We start from the raw sequence: 17,210 nt of genomic DNA on the forward strand, positions 1-17,210 counted from the left end.
AAAACAGAAACAGCACCACAGCTTCCTCTATGTTGTTTGTGGTATTACAACTTGTTGTAATCTCTTTTAGTGGAACTGAGCTGCACTACCACATCCAAGCTTTGGAGGAGAGTGGCGCTGTGTCTGGAAAAAAGGCAGCTATGTTTTAGCAATGCTGGATAACCCCTTTATTTTTTACATGGTTACATATGTGAGATGTAGAAAGTCTTTTCCACTGTTCTCAGTCTCTGTTCACTATGAATAATGTTGTAGAAAATACCCTATATTATTCGGAAAGCATTGTCATCTGCTGAGGTTCCTTATGGGTAACATACTGTAATTGGTTGGGGGCCCACTGAGGCTCACTCGCCCCCCCTAGGCTGAACCCCTAGCTACGCCCCTGAGTGAAGCCTAAAAGTTTCTGCAGAGAACAATAATAAAAAGTTGTTTTCGTAGTAACCCCCCCCCCCCCCCCTTTCATTGTGCCGAGTTGGCGTGACCCTGGTGCTGTGGCCCCGGCTTATCTGGCTGCACTCAAGCTATCTGTACATTTCTAGGAGCTCCGTAGCCTTCAGTACATAGGACAGTGGAATTTACCAGGTATGGCTGGGCCACCCACTTGTAATGGCATTCTTTTTCATTGTTGAATGTCCTCATTCAGAGGGCTGTATCAATGCTAGGGCAGATTGTTACCTGGCCAAGGAGAGCAGGTTGACCTTGGATCTGTGAGAGTCCTATTCACAGTCAGTGTTGCTGGCTGTGGTGGGAGAGGTCATGAGGAAGCCAGAAATATTTTGTGGCTGGATGAATAGAGTTGTATCTCCTTGATTTAAAGGAGAGGTCTGGGGTCGGACATTTAAAAAACAAAGAAACAAAAAAATAACGGAGGGGGTGCAATTTAAAGGGCTTTATCCAGCACTACAAAAACATGGCCACTTGCTTCCAGAGACAACACGACTCTTGTCTCCTGGTCAGGTGTGGTTTGCAATTAAGCTCCATTCACTTCAATGGAACTAAGGGCCCTTTTACACAGAAAGATTATCTGACAGATTATCAGCCAAAGATTTGAAGCCAAGGCCAGGACTGGATTTGAAAAGAGGAGAAATCTCAGGCTTTCCTTTATGACCTGATCTCTGTTTATAGTCTGTTCCTGGTTTTGGCTTCAAATCTTTGGCAGATAATCTGTCAGATAATCTTTCTGTGTTAAAGGGCCCTAAGAGGCAAACCCCACCCAAACTGGAGACAAGAGCAGTGGCCATATTTTTGTAGTGCTGGATAATAACATGCACCTACCTCCCCGGCTCCAGCACTGGGATCCGCTGTCTTCCACGCCAGTTCCCGTTCCCCAGGCCACATTCTGGTCTGAGCGGGGACCCAGGTTGTGACGTATCTGACCCACTCGGCCAGTCAGCACCGGGGGACAGCTGACCCCTGTGTCTGCTCTGTATTTTCTGGTTAGGTTGATCTCTGCTCTCTTCCTGGCACAGATAGGGTTAATGGTTGGTTATCTGCAGTCAGGAGTTTCAGTCGAGTCACTTATTAACCTGCGGTGTTTGTATTACCTAGCTGACTGGTGGAAAGTAATGGGGACTCTGACTTCTAGGAGTAAGGAGAGGGAAATAATTCTCATGAGTAAGCGGTTCTTTCCAGTCACCTCATCGGCTCATCCCAGATTCTCTTATCCCTGTCTTGTGGAGTTATGGGTGGTAGAGATATAGAGAGCGGTTTGGCGTCCCTTCCTGTCCCTTAGGCGCAGTAGCATGAAGGAGATGAAAACTGTCCAATCTTAAGGTTCCCATACACTTTATACCTACAGTATGTCAGCTGAGCCTTCTGCTCACAGTATGTGGTGTATGGGGGGTCTCCGGAGACTCCAACAACAGATGGAATTTCACGACCCCCTTTTTTATGGAGAGATAAACTGCCACCAGAGCGGTCTGGCAGTGGTTTAAAAGGGAACTCTGGACCCCCCCCACCAATTTCCTGGTGCTAGAGAGTTATACAGATTTGTTAATTGCTTCTATTTAAAGTGTAACTATCGTTTTTGAATACTCCTGACATGTCATAGCAACATGTCAGGAGTGCGTATTGGTCGGGGAACGGCTGCTAAGAACCAATCACAAAGAACAAAGGGGCAGAGGCACATAGGAGCATGCGCTCTGCCCCTTCATCTCCGCTACAGGGAGGTGAATTGCTTGTATTAGCAGTCTACAGTATTCACCTCCCTGTAGCAGAGATGAAAAGGGAAGAACGTGCGCTCCTAGGTGTGTCTGCCCCTTCATTCTAGCGATTGACAGGGTTCTCCACATCGGGACCGCCGACCGATATGCACTTCTGACACGTCGCTATGACATGTCTGGAATATTTAAAAATGGTAGTTACACTTTAAAAATCTCAAGCCTTCCAGTACTTATTAGCTGCTGTATGTCCTGCAGGACATTAGTGTGACACAGTGCTCTCTGCTGCCACCTCTGTCCATGTCAGAAACTGTGCAGAGCAGTAGAGGTTTTCTATGGGGATTTGCTTCTACTTTGGACAGTTCCTGTCACGGACAGAGGGGGCAGTACTAGTAAGTAAGTACTGAAAGACTTGATATTTAAGCTGTATACCTTTTGTGACACCAGTTGATTTGATAAAAAATTTTTCCCTTTAAGGTCAAAACACAGCGGAGGTGCAAATTTTTCCACTGTTATTCCTCAGTAACTGTAAGCTAACAGCAGCCAAAATACAGAGACAAAACCATACTGGAAAGGCTTGCCCCTCTGCTGTGCTTTAGACTTATGGATAAGTCCATCAATATCAGATCCTTCAACTCCTGATCCAGATACATTAGTGTGAATGAAGACTAACAAAGAGGATCGGATACTATAAACCAGGGGTAGGGAACCTTGGCTCCCCAGCTGTTGCAAAACTACAACTCCCATCATGCATGGGCAGCCAAAGCTAAAGCTTTGGCTGTCCATGCATGATGGGAGTTGTAGTTTTGCAACAGCTGGGGAGCCAAGGTTCCCTACTCCTGCTATAATCCATTGCTTTCCTATACAGTCCTTTGTGAATGCGTTGATGTTGTAGAGACACTACGGCTCATCTACTAACAATGTGGCTAGGTGTACACAGTTATACACAGCGGCCTTTATATTCCTCCAGCGGTGGTCCAGCTGTATCCACCCTCTTCACGGAGGCTGCAGACAGCGGGAATCAGACGCCAAGAGATCAGGTTCATACGACACTTCTGGCAGTAGCTTATATCCAAGGAGAACAAAAGGACTGGGTTTGGAAATGCAGCATGCCCAAGTTGTCGTTCCGTCAATGCGACCTGTCGAGAGAGAGTCAGGAGACACCAAGTGAAGTTTTCACCCTCCCCTGATGAACCATCAGGAACCGAAGACAGAGAAACATGTTGTGACTTTGTGGGACAATAGAGACAAGTTGGGGGGGGGTTACTTGTACTGGTCAGATAGGAAAGACTGGGCACTATAAGAATAGAAACCCTGATTTGATGTTGTAAAGGGGAACATTTTACCTGTTTTAGATATCTTAAAAAAGTAAGGTAGATTATACAGAATATTGAAGACCGATCCTCTTTCTAGTAACCATATTGGATGATCCTATAGATTAAGCTTTGTAAAGAGAACAGTATCGGCACTACCCTTCAGGCACTGCTTCTATTGGATTGCGAGCTGAGGTTGCATATACCAAAAACACTGTACGGGGTGCTCCTCGTGGAATACAAAAACATTCATGAATATATCCGTAGTAGAGAAAAAAGTTGGAGGGCACTCACCGTACTGATGTGTAAACTTTATTCCATATAAACTTGGTCCGAGCCCGCTACAAATGAACCTGTTGGAATTTTAAAGTTTATATGGAATAAAGTTTACACATCAGTACGGTGAGTGCCCTTCAACTTTTTTCTCTTCTACCGATATGATCCTATAGATTGCATCACAGAATTGCTGACTGCTTGGATGTGTTGGGGAGATCTCAAAACTTGCATAATTTAAAGGGAATCTGGCAGCAGGTTACACAGACCTAACCTCTCGCCAGATTCCCTTTAAAGCCTGAAATGTGAGCACTAGGACGGGCCGTCAGTATTTGGCATGCCCCCTCTGCATCTACTGTGTGCATGGCACAGTGCTCCTACCTTGCTGGCAGCGTGGGATTGTTCTGTGCCCGCCTGTGCGTGGGCTTCTCATGACAAGCTCCATCTCTGCTGGTTCATGATATGCTGATCTACCAGCTGCTCTGCTGAAATGGTTATAACCCAGGAAAAGGTGGAAGGATTCTTGCTGCCCATCAAACATACCACTGGCGTGCCGCAGGAGGAGACTACTGGAATACTGCAGGAGCACACCACAAAAAGCCAGAGAAAGTCTATGCATCTGATTCATGGGGAGCTGCAATGGTGTCAAGGCTTGATGGGAATTGTAGTTTTGCAACACACGGAGATCCTCCACTTGTGCAGATCCCTGTTTTTGGAGATAAGTTTCCACAATGTGAATACCCCTTTAATTACCCAACAGGGCTACGTTCACACTACGTATATTTCAGTCAGTATATGTATATTTCAGTCAGTATTGTGGTCCTCATATTGCAACCAAAACCAGGAGTGGATTAAAAACACAGACAGGATCTGTTCACACAATGGTGAAATTGAGTGGATGGCCGCCATTTAATGGCAAATATTTGCTGTTATTTTAGAACAACGGCTGTTATATTGAAATAATGGCCGTTATTTACTGTTATATGGCGGCCATCCCCTCAATTTCAACATTGTGTGAACAGATCCTTTCTGTGTTTTTAATCCACTCCTGGTTTTGGTTGCAATACTGACTGAAATATACTGACTGAAATATACTGACTGAAATATACTGACTGAAATATACTGACTGAAATATACTGACTGAAATATACGTAGTGTGAACACAGCCTAAAGGAGAAGTCTGGCCATTTTTAAAATCTGGCAACCACAAGGGGTAGGGGGGAATTTGATATCCAGTGGAAACTTACCTCTCCCTGTTTCTGTGGTAAGCGCTGGGACCGGCCTCTGGACCCCAACTGAGCTGCAGAATCTCCGGTGCTCCAGTCATTGATTGACTGAGTGGTTTGTCCATCAGCCGGGACAAGGATAGGGGAAAAAATGTCTCCCGACAGGGGTCCTGAGGCCAGTCCCGCTGCTCATGTAAGTTCCTACTGGTTATCTAATTCCCCCCCTGCCAGCTGCCAGATTTTCAAAGTGGGCCGTACTTTTCCTTTAGGGCTTATTCACACATCCGTAATGCAGTCCGTGACGTGGACCCGCGGCCACGGCCCGCACTATGAATGTGCATCTGTAGTGCTCCGTGCTTCACAAAGCACTACGTTCACACATCATTACCCCAGCGATCTGTGCCGCAAGAAAACGGTCTGCATTACATGTCCGTGGGTTTTTTTTGCGGCACGGATCGTGGCCCCGTATACACGTATGGACGTGTGAACGGGCCCATTAAATAACATTGGTTTTATGTTCTGTCCGCAATTGCGGCTAGAACAGCTGATGTGTGAATTTGGCCTAAGCATCACATAGTGTTCATTGAACTCAATAGGTTGTCCGTGTAGTCTATGGACTCTAAACTACTTGGTTTATGATTGCTCTTTTCCTGGTAAGGAGCCGCCAGTCACCCACGGCAGCACCTGTCTCCCGGGAATAAGCCTTCTTCCGTCCTGTAATATACATTAGATTGTGGACAGTTGGGTAAGTACATCAACAGTGGATCATCAGAGGATCTGTGGCAGAAGTACACCCACAGTGGATCATCAGAGGATCTGTGGCAGAAGTACACCCACAGTGGATCCTCAGAGGATCTGCGGCAGAAGTACACCCACAGTGGATCATCAGAGGATCTGTGGCAGAAGTACACCCACAGTGGATCCTTAGCAGAAGTACACCCACAGTGGATCATCAGAGGATCTGCGGCAGAAGTACACCCACAGTGGATCCTTAGAGGATTTGGGGCAGAAGTACACCCACAGTGGATCATCAGAGGATCTGCGGCATCATCTACATGTGTTATGTAATCCATACAGAACCTGCATTACAATCTATATCTGTCCATTGAAGGAGAAAATCTGCAGCAGAGATCGACATATGGCAGGTTGTAAATTCTGCACCGCAAGTCGATCTCCCTGCTGAAACATTCCCCAACATGTGGATGAGATGTGATAAAGCCGCAGGTAATGTCCGCCATGTGTGAATACCTGCTGATCTGGAAACTTCTATTGACCTCTCCATAGAAGCGGTGATTGTATATATTGTACACTCTGATAATATATGATGTAGTGGTGTGAACAGTAAGGGATTGCAGAAGACACTCACTCTAAGGGGGGGGGGGGAGGTCATGCTGCTATACATTTGTATACAGCGTTTCTACAGTCCGACCATCTTTTAACTCTTTAGACATTGCACTCTGTCCCTTTAAACCATCATCAGATCACTTTCTTCCCAGCACAGGATTGCTCCTTTTAACCTCTTAAACTTATCGCCATCGCCCTTCTTACCTCGGACTTATCCTTTAACCCATTAAACTTGTCACCGGTAACTGCGTCCATGTGCTCTCCAGGCACAGCTGTAACATGTTGATGTCATGAAGCGCTCATGCATTGTCTCTGATGTTGATGGGAGCTGTGTGCTTGTGTGTGTGTGGGAGGGGGATCTAATCCCACTTAGTATTCAGTGGACGAGTATGGTAGTATTACTAGGCAGCCCACGGCTCAGCTTCCTCCTCTCATTCACCAGACTGTATATCTCTGGCCAGGGAGAGGACGGATCCTATGAAATGGGAACTGCAGATAGCAGGTGATTGTGTGCTTGTGCCCTGTGTGTGTGCATGACACTTGTATGTGGGAAGGAAGCTGCGGCAGGATTACTCCATACTGCAGCACACTGCTGTGTGTGCATCGGCTCTATTAGCAAGGTGGATGTGTTAGTGAATGGCTTTCTGCATTGATGATTCCTATTGATTTGTGATAGTAATACCGCTAGAGAAGGCAACCTGTTATAGATGAGCCCCCTGGATCACTGACTACTGAGTTTAAGTAGAGGGGGCTACCTGAGCGCTACCTGTACTCCGCTCCTAGGTGTTTGCATGTTATTTGATAGACATAAGCAATCTCGTGTGTGTGTATACTATATATATATATATATATATATATATATTTATTTTGCATCTCCCCCAGGGCTGCTTTATGTTCGCCCATTGCACCCGCATTTAATAGCCATTTTGGGCACGGTGTGCTGTGCCAGCTCTTTCCAGTCTATCCGCATGCTGCTGGGGTGGAGCCTATAAAATGATATCACCCTCCATAAAATGATGTCATGCTGAAGTTGATGCTGCACATCTCCTGGGCACAGCCACACGCTGTATAAATATTTTATAGGCTACGCAAAGCAGATTTTTTTTTTCGTGTGTGTGTGTTAACGCTACAAGGTACCATCTATGAGAAGGAAGATTATTGTGCAGCAGCCATCAGCCAAAGTTCATGCATTTAATAATTGAAGACACCAGAGAGGAGATCTCTCCTGTAATGTCTAGTTCCTGCAATAAAATCCTCCCGTGACCAAGGAATGATCCCTTTCCTTCTCAATGTTGCATTCGCGTCATTGCTGGCTAACAATAGGTAGCTACGGAATAATGGAGGTGAATGATTGTTCTGACCTAGTGTACGTGTCTGCTCCGTGTAGAGGCGACATTCGTCATCTGATGACTCCTCGGGGAGCGCACTGGTATTAGCTGGGCTAATGGTCTCACATATACATTACATAGGCAGTGTACGTTTAGTATGGGTATTGGGATTGGGAGTTAATGAATGTATGGGTATAGGAAGAAACTGGAAACCCCATGGTCTCCATCCTAATCGTAACCATAGTCCTATGTCCTGACTATAGTATAAATCTGCGCTCTCTAGCCTTCGTGTTTTCAGCTCTGCAAACATAGAACTCCCATCATGGTGGAAGTAGTGGTTTTATAACAGGAGACCACTGGGAGCTAGGTGTTGTTGGCTCTTCCGTAGTACAGACCATAAATGTTTGGTGGTGGTCCGACCTCTGGGACCCTTGTTGATTTGCACAATGCTGTAGCTGGTTGTATGGATGAGCCAGTGTAAACAATGCTGACCCTTTCTTGTACCGATTGTAAGGGGCCCTGGATCGTAAAAGGTGGCCATACCCTTTAGATGGCGAAACAAGTGTTTGGTTCACAGTTACACCTCAAGACCCCACATGTGCGGTATAATGACATGTACTCAGTAGGTAGAGACATAGGCTGCTGCTAGGCATCTCTACAGTCTTATCCACAGTGGAAATTAAAGCATCGGACCTCATGTGCGTTTAATGGTTGGCCAGCCCCGACTACACTGGCATGTTTGGCCAACAATCATCCAGTATACATGGCCCCTAGAAGCATAGGCCTTCAACGTTAAGGTTTTCTGTTACGTTCCTAGTTCCCCAATAGGCATATACAGGAGGCGAACCTGGGGACCCTTCTCAGACAGTCAACACTACAAGGACATCGATGCAGCCCTTCATGGGTTAATATACGCCATTGGCATTTTCTCTCATTTTTGCCACAGCAGAGGGATGAGGGTTGTGTATGTCAGTCGCGCTCTTGCCGCGAACCCACAACTGCACAAAAGACCCAACAGGTTGGTAGGGGTTAAAGGGGCTCCAATATTCAGGATAAAGGTGGCTTTGAAAAAAAAAAAAAAAAAATTATACTGTTGCCATGTCTTTTGTTTGCGACAAATAATTTTTTGTGTTTTGGACTAAGAAGTGATGTTTGTTTGTAGACACATTTATTTCCTGTGTCTGGAGCAGAGCCCTGGAGTCTTTTCTCTCTCCACCATACACCGCCATGATGTGAGCATCGTGCACTGGGCTCCATGACTTATGGCTTGTCTGAAATCGAGCTCAGCTGAAGGCATCTGTGGTCCGCACAGTTGTCAGGCACAGGCGTACAGATGATAAATCAGGCGGCACGCTGCCTTTGTGATGAACGCCGTCCTTCTCATGAGCTTGTGCATTTGTGCTCTGATCTGCTTATACCTTACACTGAGTATATACATCTTTCTTCCCGTAGATACAGAAATCCCTTTGTTGCCTTATCCATCCCTCCATACCGTGGATGTGAGTTGGGGAGCGATTACATTGATGATTACATGTGAATGGGTGCGTGAGACTGCGCCGAGGAACCCGAAGAAACCCAATGTGAGTACAGCGTTAACTGTGAGCGTCTACATCGAATATTAGGCACCCTCCTGGTAATCACTTTAACCTCTTGACCTCCAGGACTGTTTGAGTCTTAATGAACAGTGTTCATTCCAAGAGCCATAGTTTTTTTTTTTTTTTTTTTTTACTTTTTTTTTGTCCGTATTTTTTTTATTGAATATAAGAAAAAAAAAATAATGCAATTTTTTTTCTCCCTTTGATTTACCACATAGGAAAGATAACTATTTATCTTTCTTCCACAAGTTTTTGCCTGATTTTTGTATCTTTTTTTTCATGGTGTACTATATAATCTTTTTTTTTTTTTTTTTTTTTAAAGAGAAATATTGTGATACATTTATTCATTGAAAGGTTTGTCCACTTGAGGCTCTTGCTCGGCCAATCGCTGACCGTGTTGGTGGCCTGCCTTGGTCACTGATTGGTTCAGCAGGCATTTCCTGTGTTGTACTGGAAACACTGCCAAGCCAGGACAGGGCACTGTTGGGACAGACATTGTGAGGTGAGGGCTTATCGCACAGGCAATACATTAGGTCATGCCCCTGTAAGGACCAATGGCATACCTAGGAGTCTTAATGGACCTCCTCCTTCCAAGGTAACTCATCAGTGCCTTCTTCATGGGCTGACCATCTGCAGATACAGGCATCCATATTGGTGATCATTGCTTGTTTGCTGAGTCTTCACGAAGCTCAGTCTGTTTCCAGCAGAACAAACAACCACTGGATTATTTTTGGGGCCCTTTAAATGCATTACTGCCGGTCGCACGTCACATGTTTACATGCGGTGTTGTGTGTCCGATGGCAGTGATTTAAATGACCTCTGTAAAGATATATAAGCTGATCGCTGCCACTTCTACACATGCAGATTTATTGGGAATGAGTGTAGGAAAAGGTATTCCCATTTAACAGATATCATTTATTTACGATCTCCGCTGGTTGTACGCAGTAGACCGTTCATTGTTTAACCCGTGTCCTGGTCATGTGATGCATTGATATGATGTTGTCATATGTAAGCATGCCTGTTTCTTGTAGGTGATGTTTGAGCTCTCATTGCTGTTATTTAGCCCCTCTGGATCCCCCACATTGCTATTCTCTACATTTTAGGGGTAAGACCAGAATTGGCTGTTTTCCAGCAGTACTCACACCGGTCTTTCTCATAGGCTTCAAACACACAGGGTGCATCCCTGGCTGTGAATTTGCAGTGAAATCTGCTGCGGATCCCTGGCCTGTAGTTTGTATGGAAAACATACTCGCAGCTTGATGGACATCCCGCTGCGAGTATGTAAGGAGACTGCCCTGTTAACCCCCCACCGGCCGGAGCATATACTATACCTGCTCCAGGATCCGGCTTGCTTCAGTAGTTCCTGGCTTGACGTCCCACTCAGCCAATCAGTGTGCTGTTTGTTTGTAGCCTTAAAGGGATATTCCGGCAAATCATCTTTGGTGGTGGCAGAAGCAGTAAAGCAAAGAAGCGGTTAAACTGAGCCCTGAACTGTTGCTGTTGAGTAGTAAATTAATGGAGTCTCTCCCTCTTTATTTCCCAGAGCACATTCTAAAGGCCCTATTCCACGGAACTTTTTCGAGTGATTATCGTTCATAAAATCAATCAAACGACCGCTCGTTAACAATATTCGTTCTGTGGAATAGCTGTAAATGTGCGAACGACAACAGCGAAATCGTCGTTGAGTCGTTGACTATTTTTTTTCAACATTTCAAATATCGTTATTTTTCAACAATATTTCGCTAATCTTTTCGTTGAATAAAAAATCTTTCAGTCATTCTTGAAATGTCTACCTACATTTCCCCACGTTTTAAACGACCATGTAACGATGTAACGACCGCAAAAAAATCGTTACACTACAGATATCGTTCACGTTCCCACACGTATTGTGTTATCGTTCGCTTAAAAAAATCGTTAAGTGCTCGTTAACGAGCGGTCGTTGGAGCGAGTCTATGAACGATAATTGTTCCGTGAAATATAAGGGCTATAAGGCTGCAGCAGAGCTCCTGTACAAGTGATGTCACTCATCCGTCACTGTGACAGGGCCGGGGGCACCCAACCCCGTCAAACACAGCGCCGCATTTAACTGTACACACTCCTGATAAAGAGCACGTACAAGTAAAAGTCCAGTGTTATTGCCCGGGTGCTGGCCTGGTCTGGTAGGCAGTGCATTGGTAATCTCGCATACCCCCATGGGGCCTAATTTTAGGCCTAGACCCCCTTCAGTAAAAATCCTGAAGGGTGTCCATGCTGTACAGAACCCTATGGATCGGCAAGCCTGGATAGATTTTCCTGACGTGTGAAGGGGGCCTTAGTAGATGGAGTGGACATCAGATTGAAGAGACATCTGTTTAGGGCTGTTTCCTTGGGGCAAAGAGTCATATATGTTAAGAAGGTGCAATGACAGAACATTTGGGGCAGACTGTGCAAGTTGCATTTTTTTCATTGTCTCCATTATGGATACGCACCAGGGCATACTGCAGTATAGGGTCATTGCTAGTGTTCAGTGAACTTGACGGACATTGGGTTACAAACCCGAATGCTCAACATTGGATTCCCGCTGCCTGGGGAAGATGGAGGTAGCCCTAAGGCTGCCAGGAAGACATGGCTACAGCCTGTGGACAGGATTCCCTAGGGCTGCATCCAACTTCTCCAGGCAGCAGGAGTCAAATGCTGAGCATTCTGCTTCAGCCATACCCCAAAGTTTGGCAAATTCTCCCAACACTATTCATTGATCCTTATGGATGCAAAGAAGTATACTTTTGGCTTCCACTGGGATAGTTTTTTCCTTACTGTTAGCGACTATAAAAATATATGCATCATGTGGCATTTGTTTTGATTCTGTAGTGTTGATCCAGAGAAAGGGGAAAACAAAAAATAAAAAATAGCCTATGAGGTAGAGGCCAGTTTTCCTTATTTTAGGGAGAAAAAAATTCTAATTCCACATCTAGTGACTGTAACCTGTAACATTACACCCAGAAATACATCCAGGCCCCTTTTAAACTCTTGAAGTATATTTGCTGAATTCAAGTGTTAAAGGGGTCGGCCACGTAAACACTGTGTAAACAAAGCCAAGCCCGTCTGCTGTGTATAAAGCTTTGACCGGTCAAAATTCTGTTTTGTTTTTTTTTTCCTCTTGAAAATTAAATGTGTCTTCCCAGGTTTTACCAGTCCTTGCAATGTCTACTGGAGGTGACACATTTACAGAAAATCACATATCACCAACATGTTTCCCTGTTCCGTCTGTTACATCTCGTTGTGTTTTGAATTTTTTTTTTTCCTTCCCCTGGCCGCTGATGAGCCAATTTCTGTAATGTGCAATGGAAAATAATCTGTTTTATTTCTTTGGGTAAAGTCTGTATAAATAAAGCAGCCTTCTGTGTCTACTCCGCTCGGCGGGCAGGCTTTAGATGGGCCCAGTAATCCACAGCTGGGATTAAAGGATTTTTAGTCAGATTGGGGAGCTGTATGGAGGAGCGACTGTAAAACCATTAGAGGAGGAGACTTCATATATTCTTGCCTGTCTGAGGAGAAGACGTCTCTTTCACAGCTGTAGGGGTTATTGTGCCCGGCCCTATGTATGTTATGTTATCTTCTTTCCTTCTATGTACATCGGACTTCTCTGTGACTCTTTATTAGAACCTCCCCCTCCCACCCAGGTGCCAGTATCGGTTTTGTTTTCTATGGGCCACTGAAAAAGCTACAAGGACGTTTCATGATGTATTAATTGTTGATGTCGCCCATCGCATACTACACAATGATCCATCTCCGCAGTGCATAGTCTCATTATTACCAATGCTTTGTCCTAAATCCCCAAGGGGGCTTCTTGTGAGTGACCTGAGGCTTAAACACTTCCATATTATAGGTCTATAAGTGTTGTATGGAGCCTTAAACTTTCACTGTTGTGTTTTGTTTGTTTTTTGTTTGTTTTTCTTTTTTTTTTCTTTTTGCAGAATCAGGCTATTTTAAGAAACTTTGTAATTGGGTTTATTAGGCAAATATGCCATTATCTGTATTCAAAAAGACTTTCCCCAAGGCCCCCCCCCCTCTCTCTCTCTCATTCACTGCTCATTATCAGGAAATCTCGACTCTTTTACATCAGTCGTGCCCCGTCTGTCCTATGGAGAGGGGAGGGGGGAGCAGGGAGATTAGTCGGCGGCAGAGAACAAAGGATTACTCAGTGGGAGCTGTGAAAGATTGTATTCAGAGGTCAGTGCTGACTTCCGAGGAGAGAGCCTGGTGATGTAGCTGTAAATTAACTCTTTGTTGTCCTGGTCTGGTGCCCCATCTGACTCAACCCCTCCCCTCTCCATAAGAGAACCATGAAATCGCCTGTACTAATTAATACAGCACTCCCCTCTGCATTTTAGATTGAATTAGAATATAGACTATCAACCAGAGGTTTTCCAATTTATAGTCACTGCTAAACGCTAAAAGTTTTGATGTGTCAGGGTCAGCCCCCCCACCGATTACTAGATAGAGCTGGCAGGAGCACATGGCTGACCACTCCTCCCCTCCAGCTGGCTGCTTTCCCTGTCTCTCTGATGGGAGTCTATGGAGCCTGACTTGCTGAAGTGCTTAGCTGTGTGCTTCTCTCTCTATCTAGTATTTTGGGTTCCTTTAGATTCCTTTAGATCCAAACTTTTGAGATATATGTTAATGATGTGTCCAAAAGTTTTTTTTTGTTTTTTTTTTTCTTTTTAATGCTTGAAAGTAGGCCATATACTCGAAATAAGTTAGTGGAATGTAGAAGTGTTGCTGGAGGTGTCTGATATGCTAGAATTTACAAACCTGCGGTAAGGTTCTATAAATCTGACTATAATGACCCCCATGTTGATTCCTTTAGTCTAGTTAAATTATTTTCACTTTCCAAGTGTTCCGAATCCCTGTTGAAGTCTGGAAGAAGATTCCAGAATCCTGCAGGGAATCGGGAAACTTAGGAAGCAGAACAACTTTCACTGAACTAAATGAATGGCCCGCCAATTCGTCTTCAGCAACTGTGGATTCATCATCTTCGTTCTGCCAACCTGAAATGTTTATGGCGGAGACCCCAAATCCTCACTCCTTGTCTCCTAGACTGGTTTCTCACTGAAAAAAAAAAAGCTGCCAGCAAATACTTTGAATGTAACCATAGGCTAGCATTCATCCCACAAAAGCCAAAAAAGTTAACCTTTTGGACTTTGTTAAAGGGGTATTCCTTTAACTCCTTCAAATCAACTGATTTCAGAAAGTTGTATAGATTAGTATTTTACTTCTATTTAAAAATCCCCAGCCTTCCAGTACTTATCAGCCGATGTATGTCCTGCAGGAAGTGGTTTATTCTCTCCAGTCAGAAACAGGGCTCTCTGCTGACCCCTCTGTCCATGTTAGGAACTGTCCAGAGCAGGAGAGGTTTCTATGGGGATTTGCTCTTGCTCTGGACAGTTCCTGACATGGACAGAGGTGGCAGCAGAGAGCACTGTGTCAGACTGGAAAGAAAAAATTTCCTACAGGACATAAAGCAGTTGATAAGTACTGGAAGACTTGAGATCTTTAAATAGAAGTGAATTACAAATCTATATAACTTTCTGAACCCATTTGATTTGTAAGAAAAAGATTTTCGCTGGTTAACCCCTTTAAGCTGAGACTGCAGGGATATGGAGAGAAGAGCTTAGTTATGCGCTTCTCCCTGTGGGGTCTGAGCAGTCAAATCCTGATTAATCAAAACTACAACATGTCATAATAACAGAAGACACTTAAAATAACATGGGAGCCCAACCTGTTGCTATCCTAGTACTGCTAAACTACAACTCCCCTCATGGATGAGAGAAGTTGTAGTTTTGCAACAGTTGGAGGGACCCAGCTTGGGGAAGCCAGCTTTAGAGCTCCCGGGGTGATCATTACCATATCTCCTAGTGACTTCCAGGCTGGCCATATGACCACAAGCTAAATCATAGTCTGTGAAATAATATATGTTTTGGTTCTTTGCAATGAATAGACTCTTTGTTCAAGCGTTTTATTACTAGAAGATTATTTGCCCACCCGGGGCATAATTTCGATGACCTCTAAGGACCCGTATTCCTTATTTACCCAGTGCCAGTATATTCCCCCAGGGGCTTCACTAGAAGGAAACTAAACATCCGATCATAAGAATACAGGAAGATGGCGTCTGGGAAGAGCCGGTGATTAGATTGTTTTATGGGACCCCTAAAGAGCAAGAGATGCACAACGCTCTATTGATATGTGTAAGACTTCCTGTCCGCTCCCTTTCACTTTTCATCTTTACACATTTACCAGAATGATCACGAACAAAGAGTGTTAGCAATTAAAGGGACAGTAGCATGAACATTGTGTTTCAGTTTTAAAGGGGGACTCCAGCTGATTTTTTTTTTAATTAACTGGTGTCAGAAAGTTATATATCAGATTCCACCTTTCGTTTTCCAAAGAGTCTGTGAGGAATGAAAGGTGGAATCTGATTGGTTGCTAGGGGCAACTGAGGCAGTTTTACTTTACACAAAGTTTGATAAATCTCCCCCATGATGTAAAGTGAAACTGGCTCAGTTTCCCCTAGCAACCAATCAGATTCCACCTTTCATTTTACAAAGAGTCTGTGAAGAATAAAAGGTGGAATCTGATTGGTTGCTAGGGGCAACTGAGCCAGTTTCACTTTACACCATGTTTGATAAATCTCTCCCCCGGTATGTCTATTTCTAGGTTCTGTGGAGGTGTCATTATCCAGACTCCTCAGCCAATCAGCGATTAAGGCTGGAGGGGGGAGCGACAATACTGCGGCCACTGATTGGCTGGATGGACTGCAACATTACGACCCCAGAACCCGTATGTCCATTTTGGACGACTGCGAGCCCCACACACCCAAAGTAGATGTATTATAGTCCGCCGCTGAGGTCCCAGACCCATCCGTAGGCAGCAGATATGTAGTGTGGCATCTGCCCTGAATCCTGTTGTGTGACCGTTACACCCAGACACAGGACCGTGAGGAGAAGAGGAAGACGGGACCGGTATATTGGGGGACACACATGAATTAGATACCTGTCCATACTAGACTAATGTAGGCCGCTTATTGGTATCTCTGTTACCAAAGCTTGTACATTAGGCAACAAGTGTTTTTTGTTTGCAAAAAAAAAAGAAAAGAAGAAGAAAAAAACTCGACGTAATCCACAACTTTTGGACTTGTAAATTCTTCTTGTGTTTGTTCTGGGACTACAGTCATTTCCACTGCAAGAAAAGGGTTTGTCAAACAGTCAATTATTTGACACCGATCTACTTCCTTCCCCCACATATCCCTCACAATGGGGCTTTGTCTTGACGTTCCCAACTCTGTGCTTTCCAAGAAGGGCCTCAAATAACATGGATCCGTCTGAAAGGACTGTTGCGTTTTTATTAGCAGCCCCAGTTCCCTCGTCCTTTTCTAGTGAATATCACGGTGACAGGGTTTCATATGCTACATTAATAGCTCTTTGTCCCCTTAATCCCTGCGTCTCTCTTTCAAGACTGTATTTCAAAGCGCTTGTTTTTATTGCACAGATAGGCGCTGCGTTCCCGCCCTCCGCCAGCTGCGCATGAACTGACTTATATAGTACCCCGCTCTGTACAATACGTGTCTGTGTATAATGCTGCAGACTGTCCGGCCTGCGTTTCACTGGGTGGCGAAAACTTGTATCTGGGATAATATACATATACATCTCAGATATATATACTTTGTGCTACCATTGTGCAAAGTTGACATAACTGGAAAAATCTGATTAATAAGGCAGATGGTGAATGAAGTGTCGGCTGCTTTTCTCTTTCTGCCAGATTAGGCTCCGTTCACACGGAGCAAAACTGGCGGGATTTCGCATCAGAAATTCGACAGCCTCCCTGTCATAATGAAAGTCTATGGGAGGTGCGTGTGCCTTCTCTCTCCGTGTTGAAGAATGGACATGTGAATTCTTCAATACGGAGAGAGGAGGCACGCAAGCCTCCCATAGAGTGCCAT

The 17,210-nt window shown here is 44.6% G+C and overlaps 1 protein-coding gene across 4 annotated transcripts in view; it reads left to right on the plus strand.

The window, feature by feature from the left end:
- The window catches only part of SIPA1L3 (signal induced proliferation associated 1 like 3), a 140,932-nt gene that overhangs the window by 49,115 nt on the left and 74,607 nt on the right, over nt 1-17,210 (plus strand). For all 4 annotated transcript variants that reach the window (XM_069943510.1, XM_069943509.1, XM_069943508.1 and 1 more), the window contains one exon: nt 9,093-9,220. The gene's annotated coding sequence lies outside the window, so the exon portion shown is untranslated. The remainder of the gene's footprint in view (nt 1-9,092; nt 9,221-17,210) is intronic.

This window comes from Dendropsophus ebraccatus, chromosome 10, assembly GCF_027789765.1.
Source record: "Dendropsophus ebraccatus isolate aDenEbr1 chromosome 10, aDenEbr1.pat, whole genome shotgun sequence".
In the NCBI taxonomy this organism is placed as follows: Eukaryota; Metazoa; Chordata; class Amphibia; order Anura; family Hylidae; genus Dendropsophus; species Dendropsophus ebraccatus.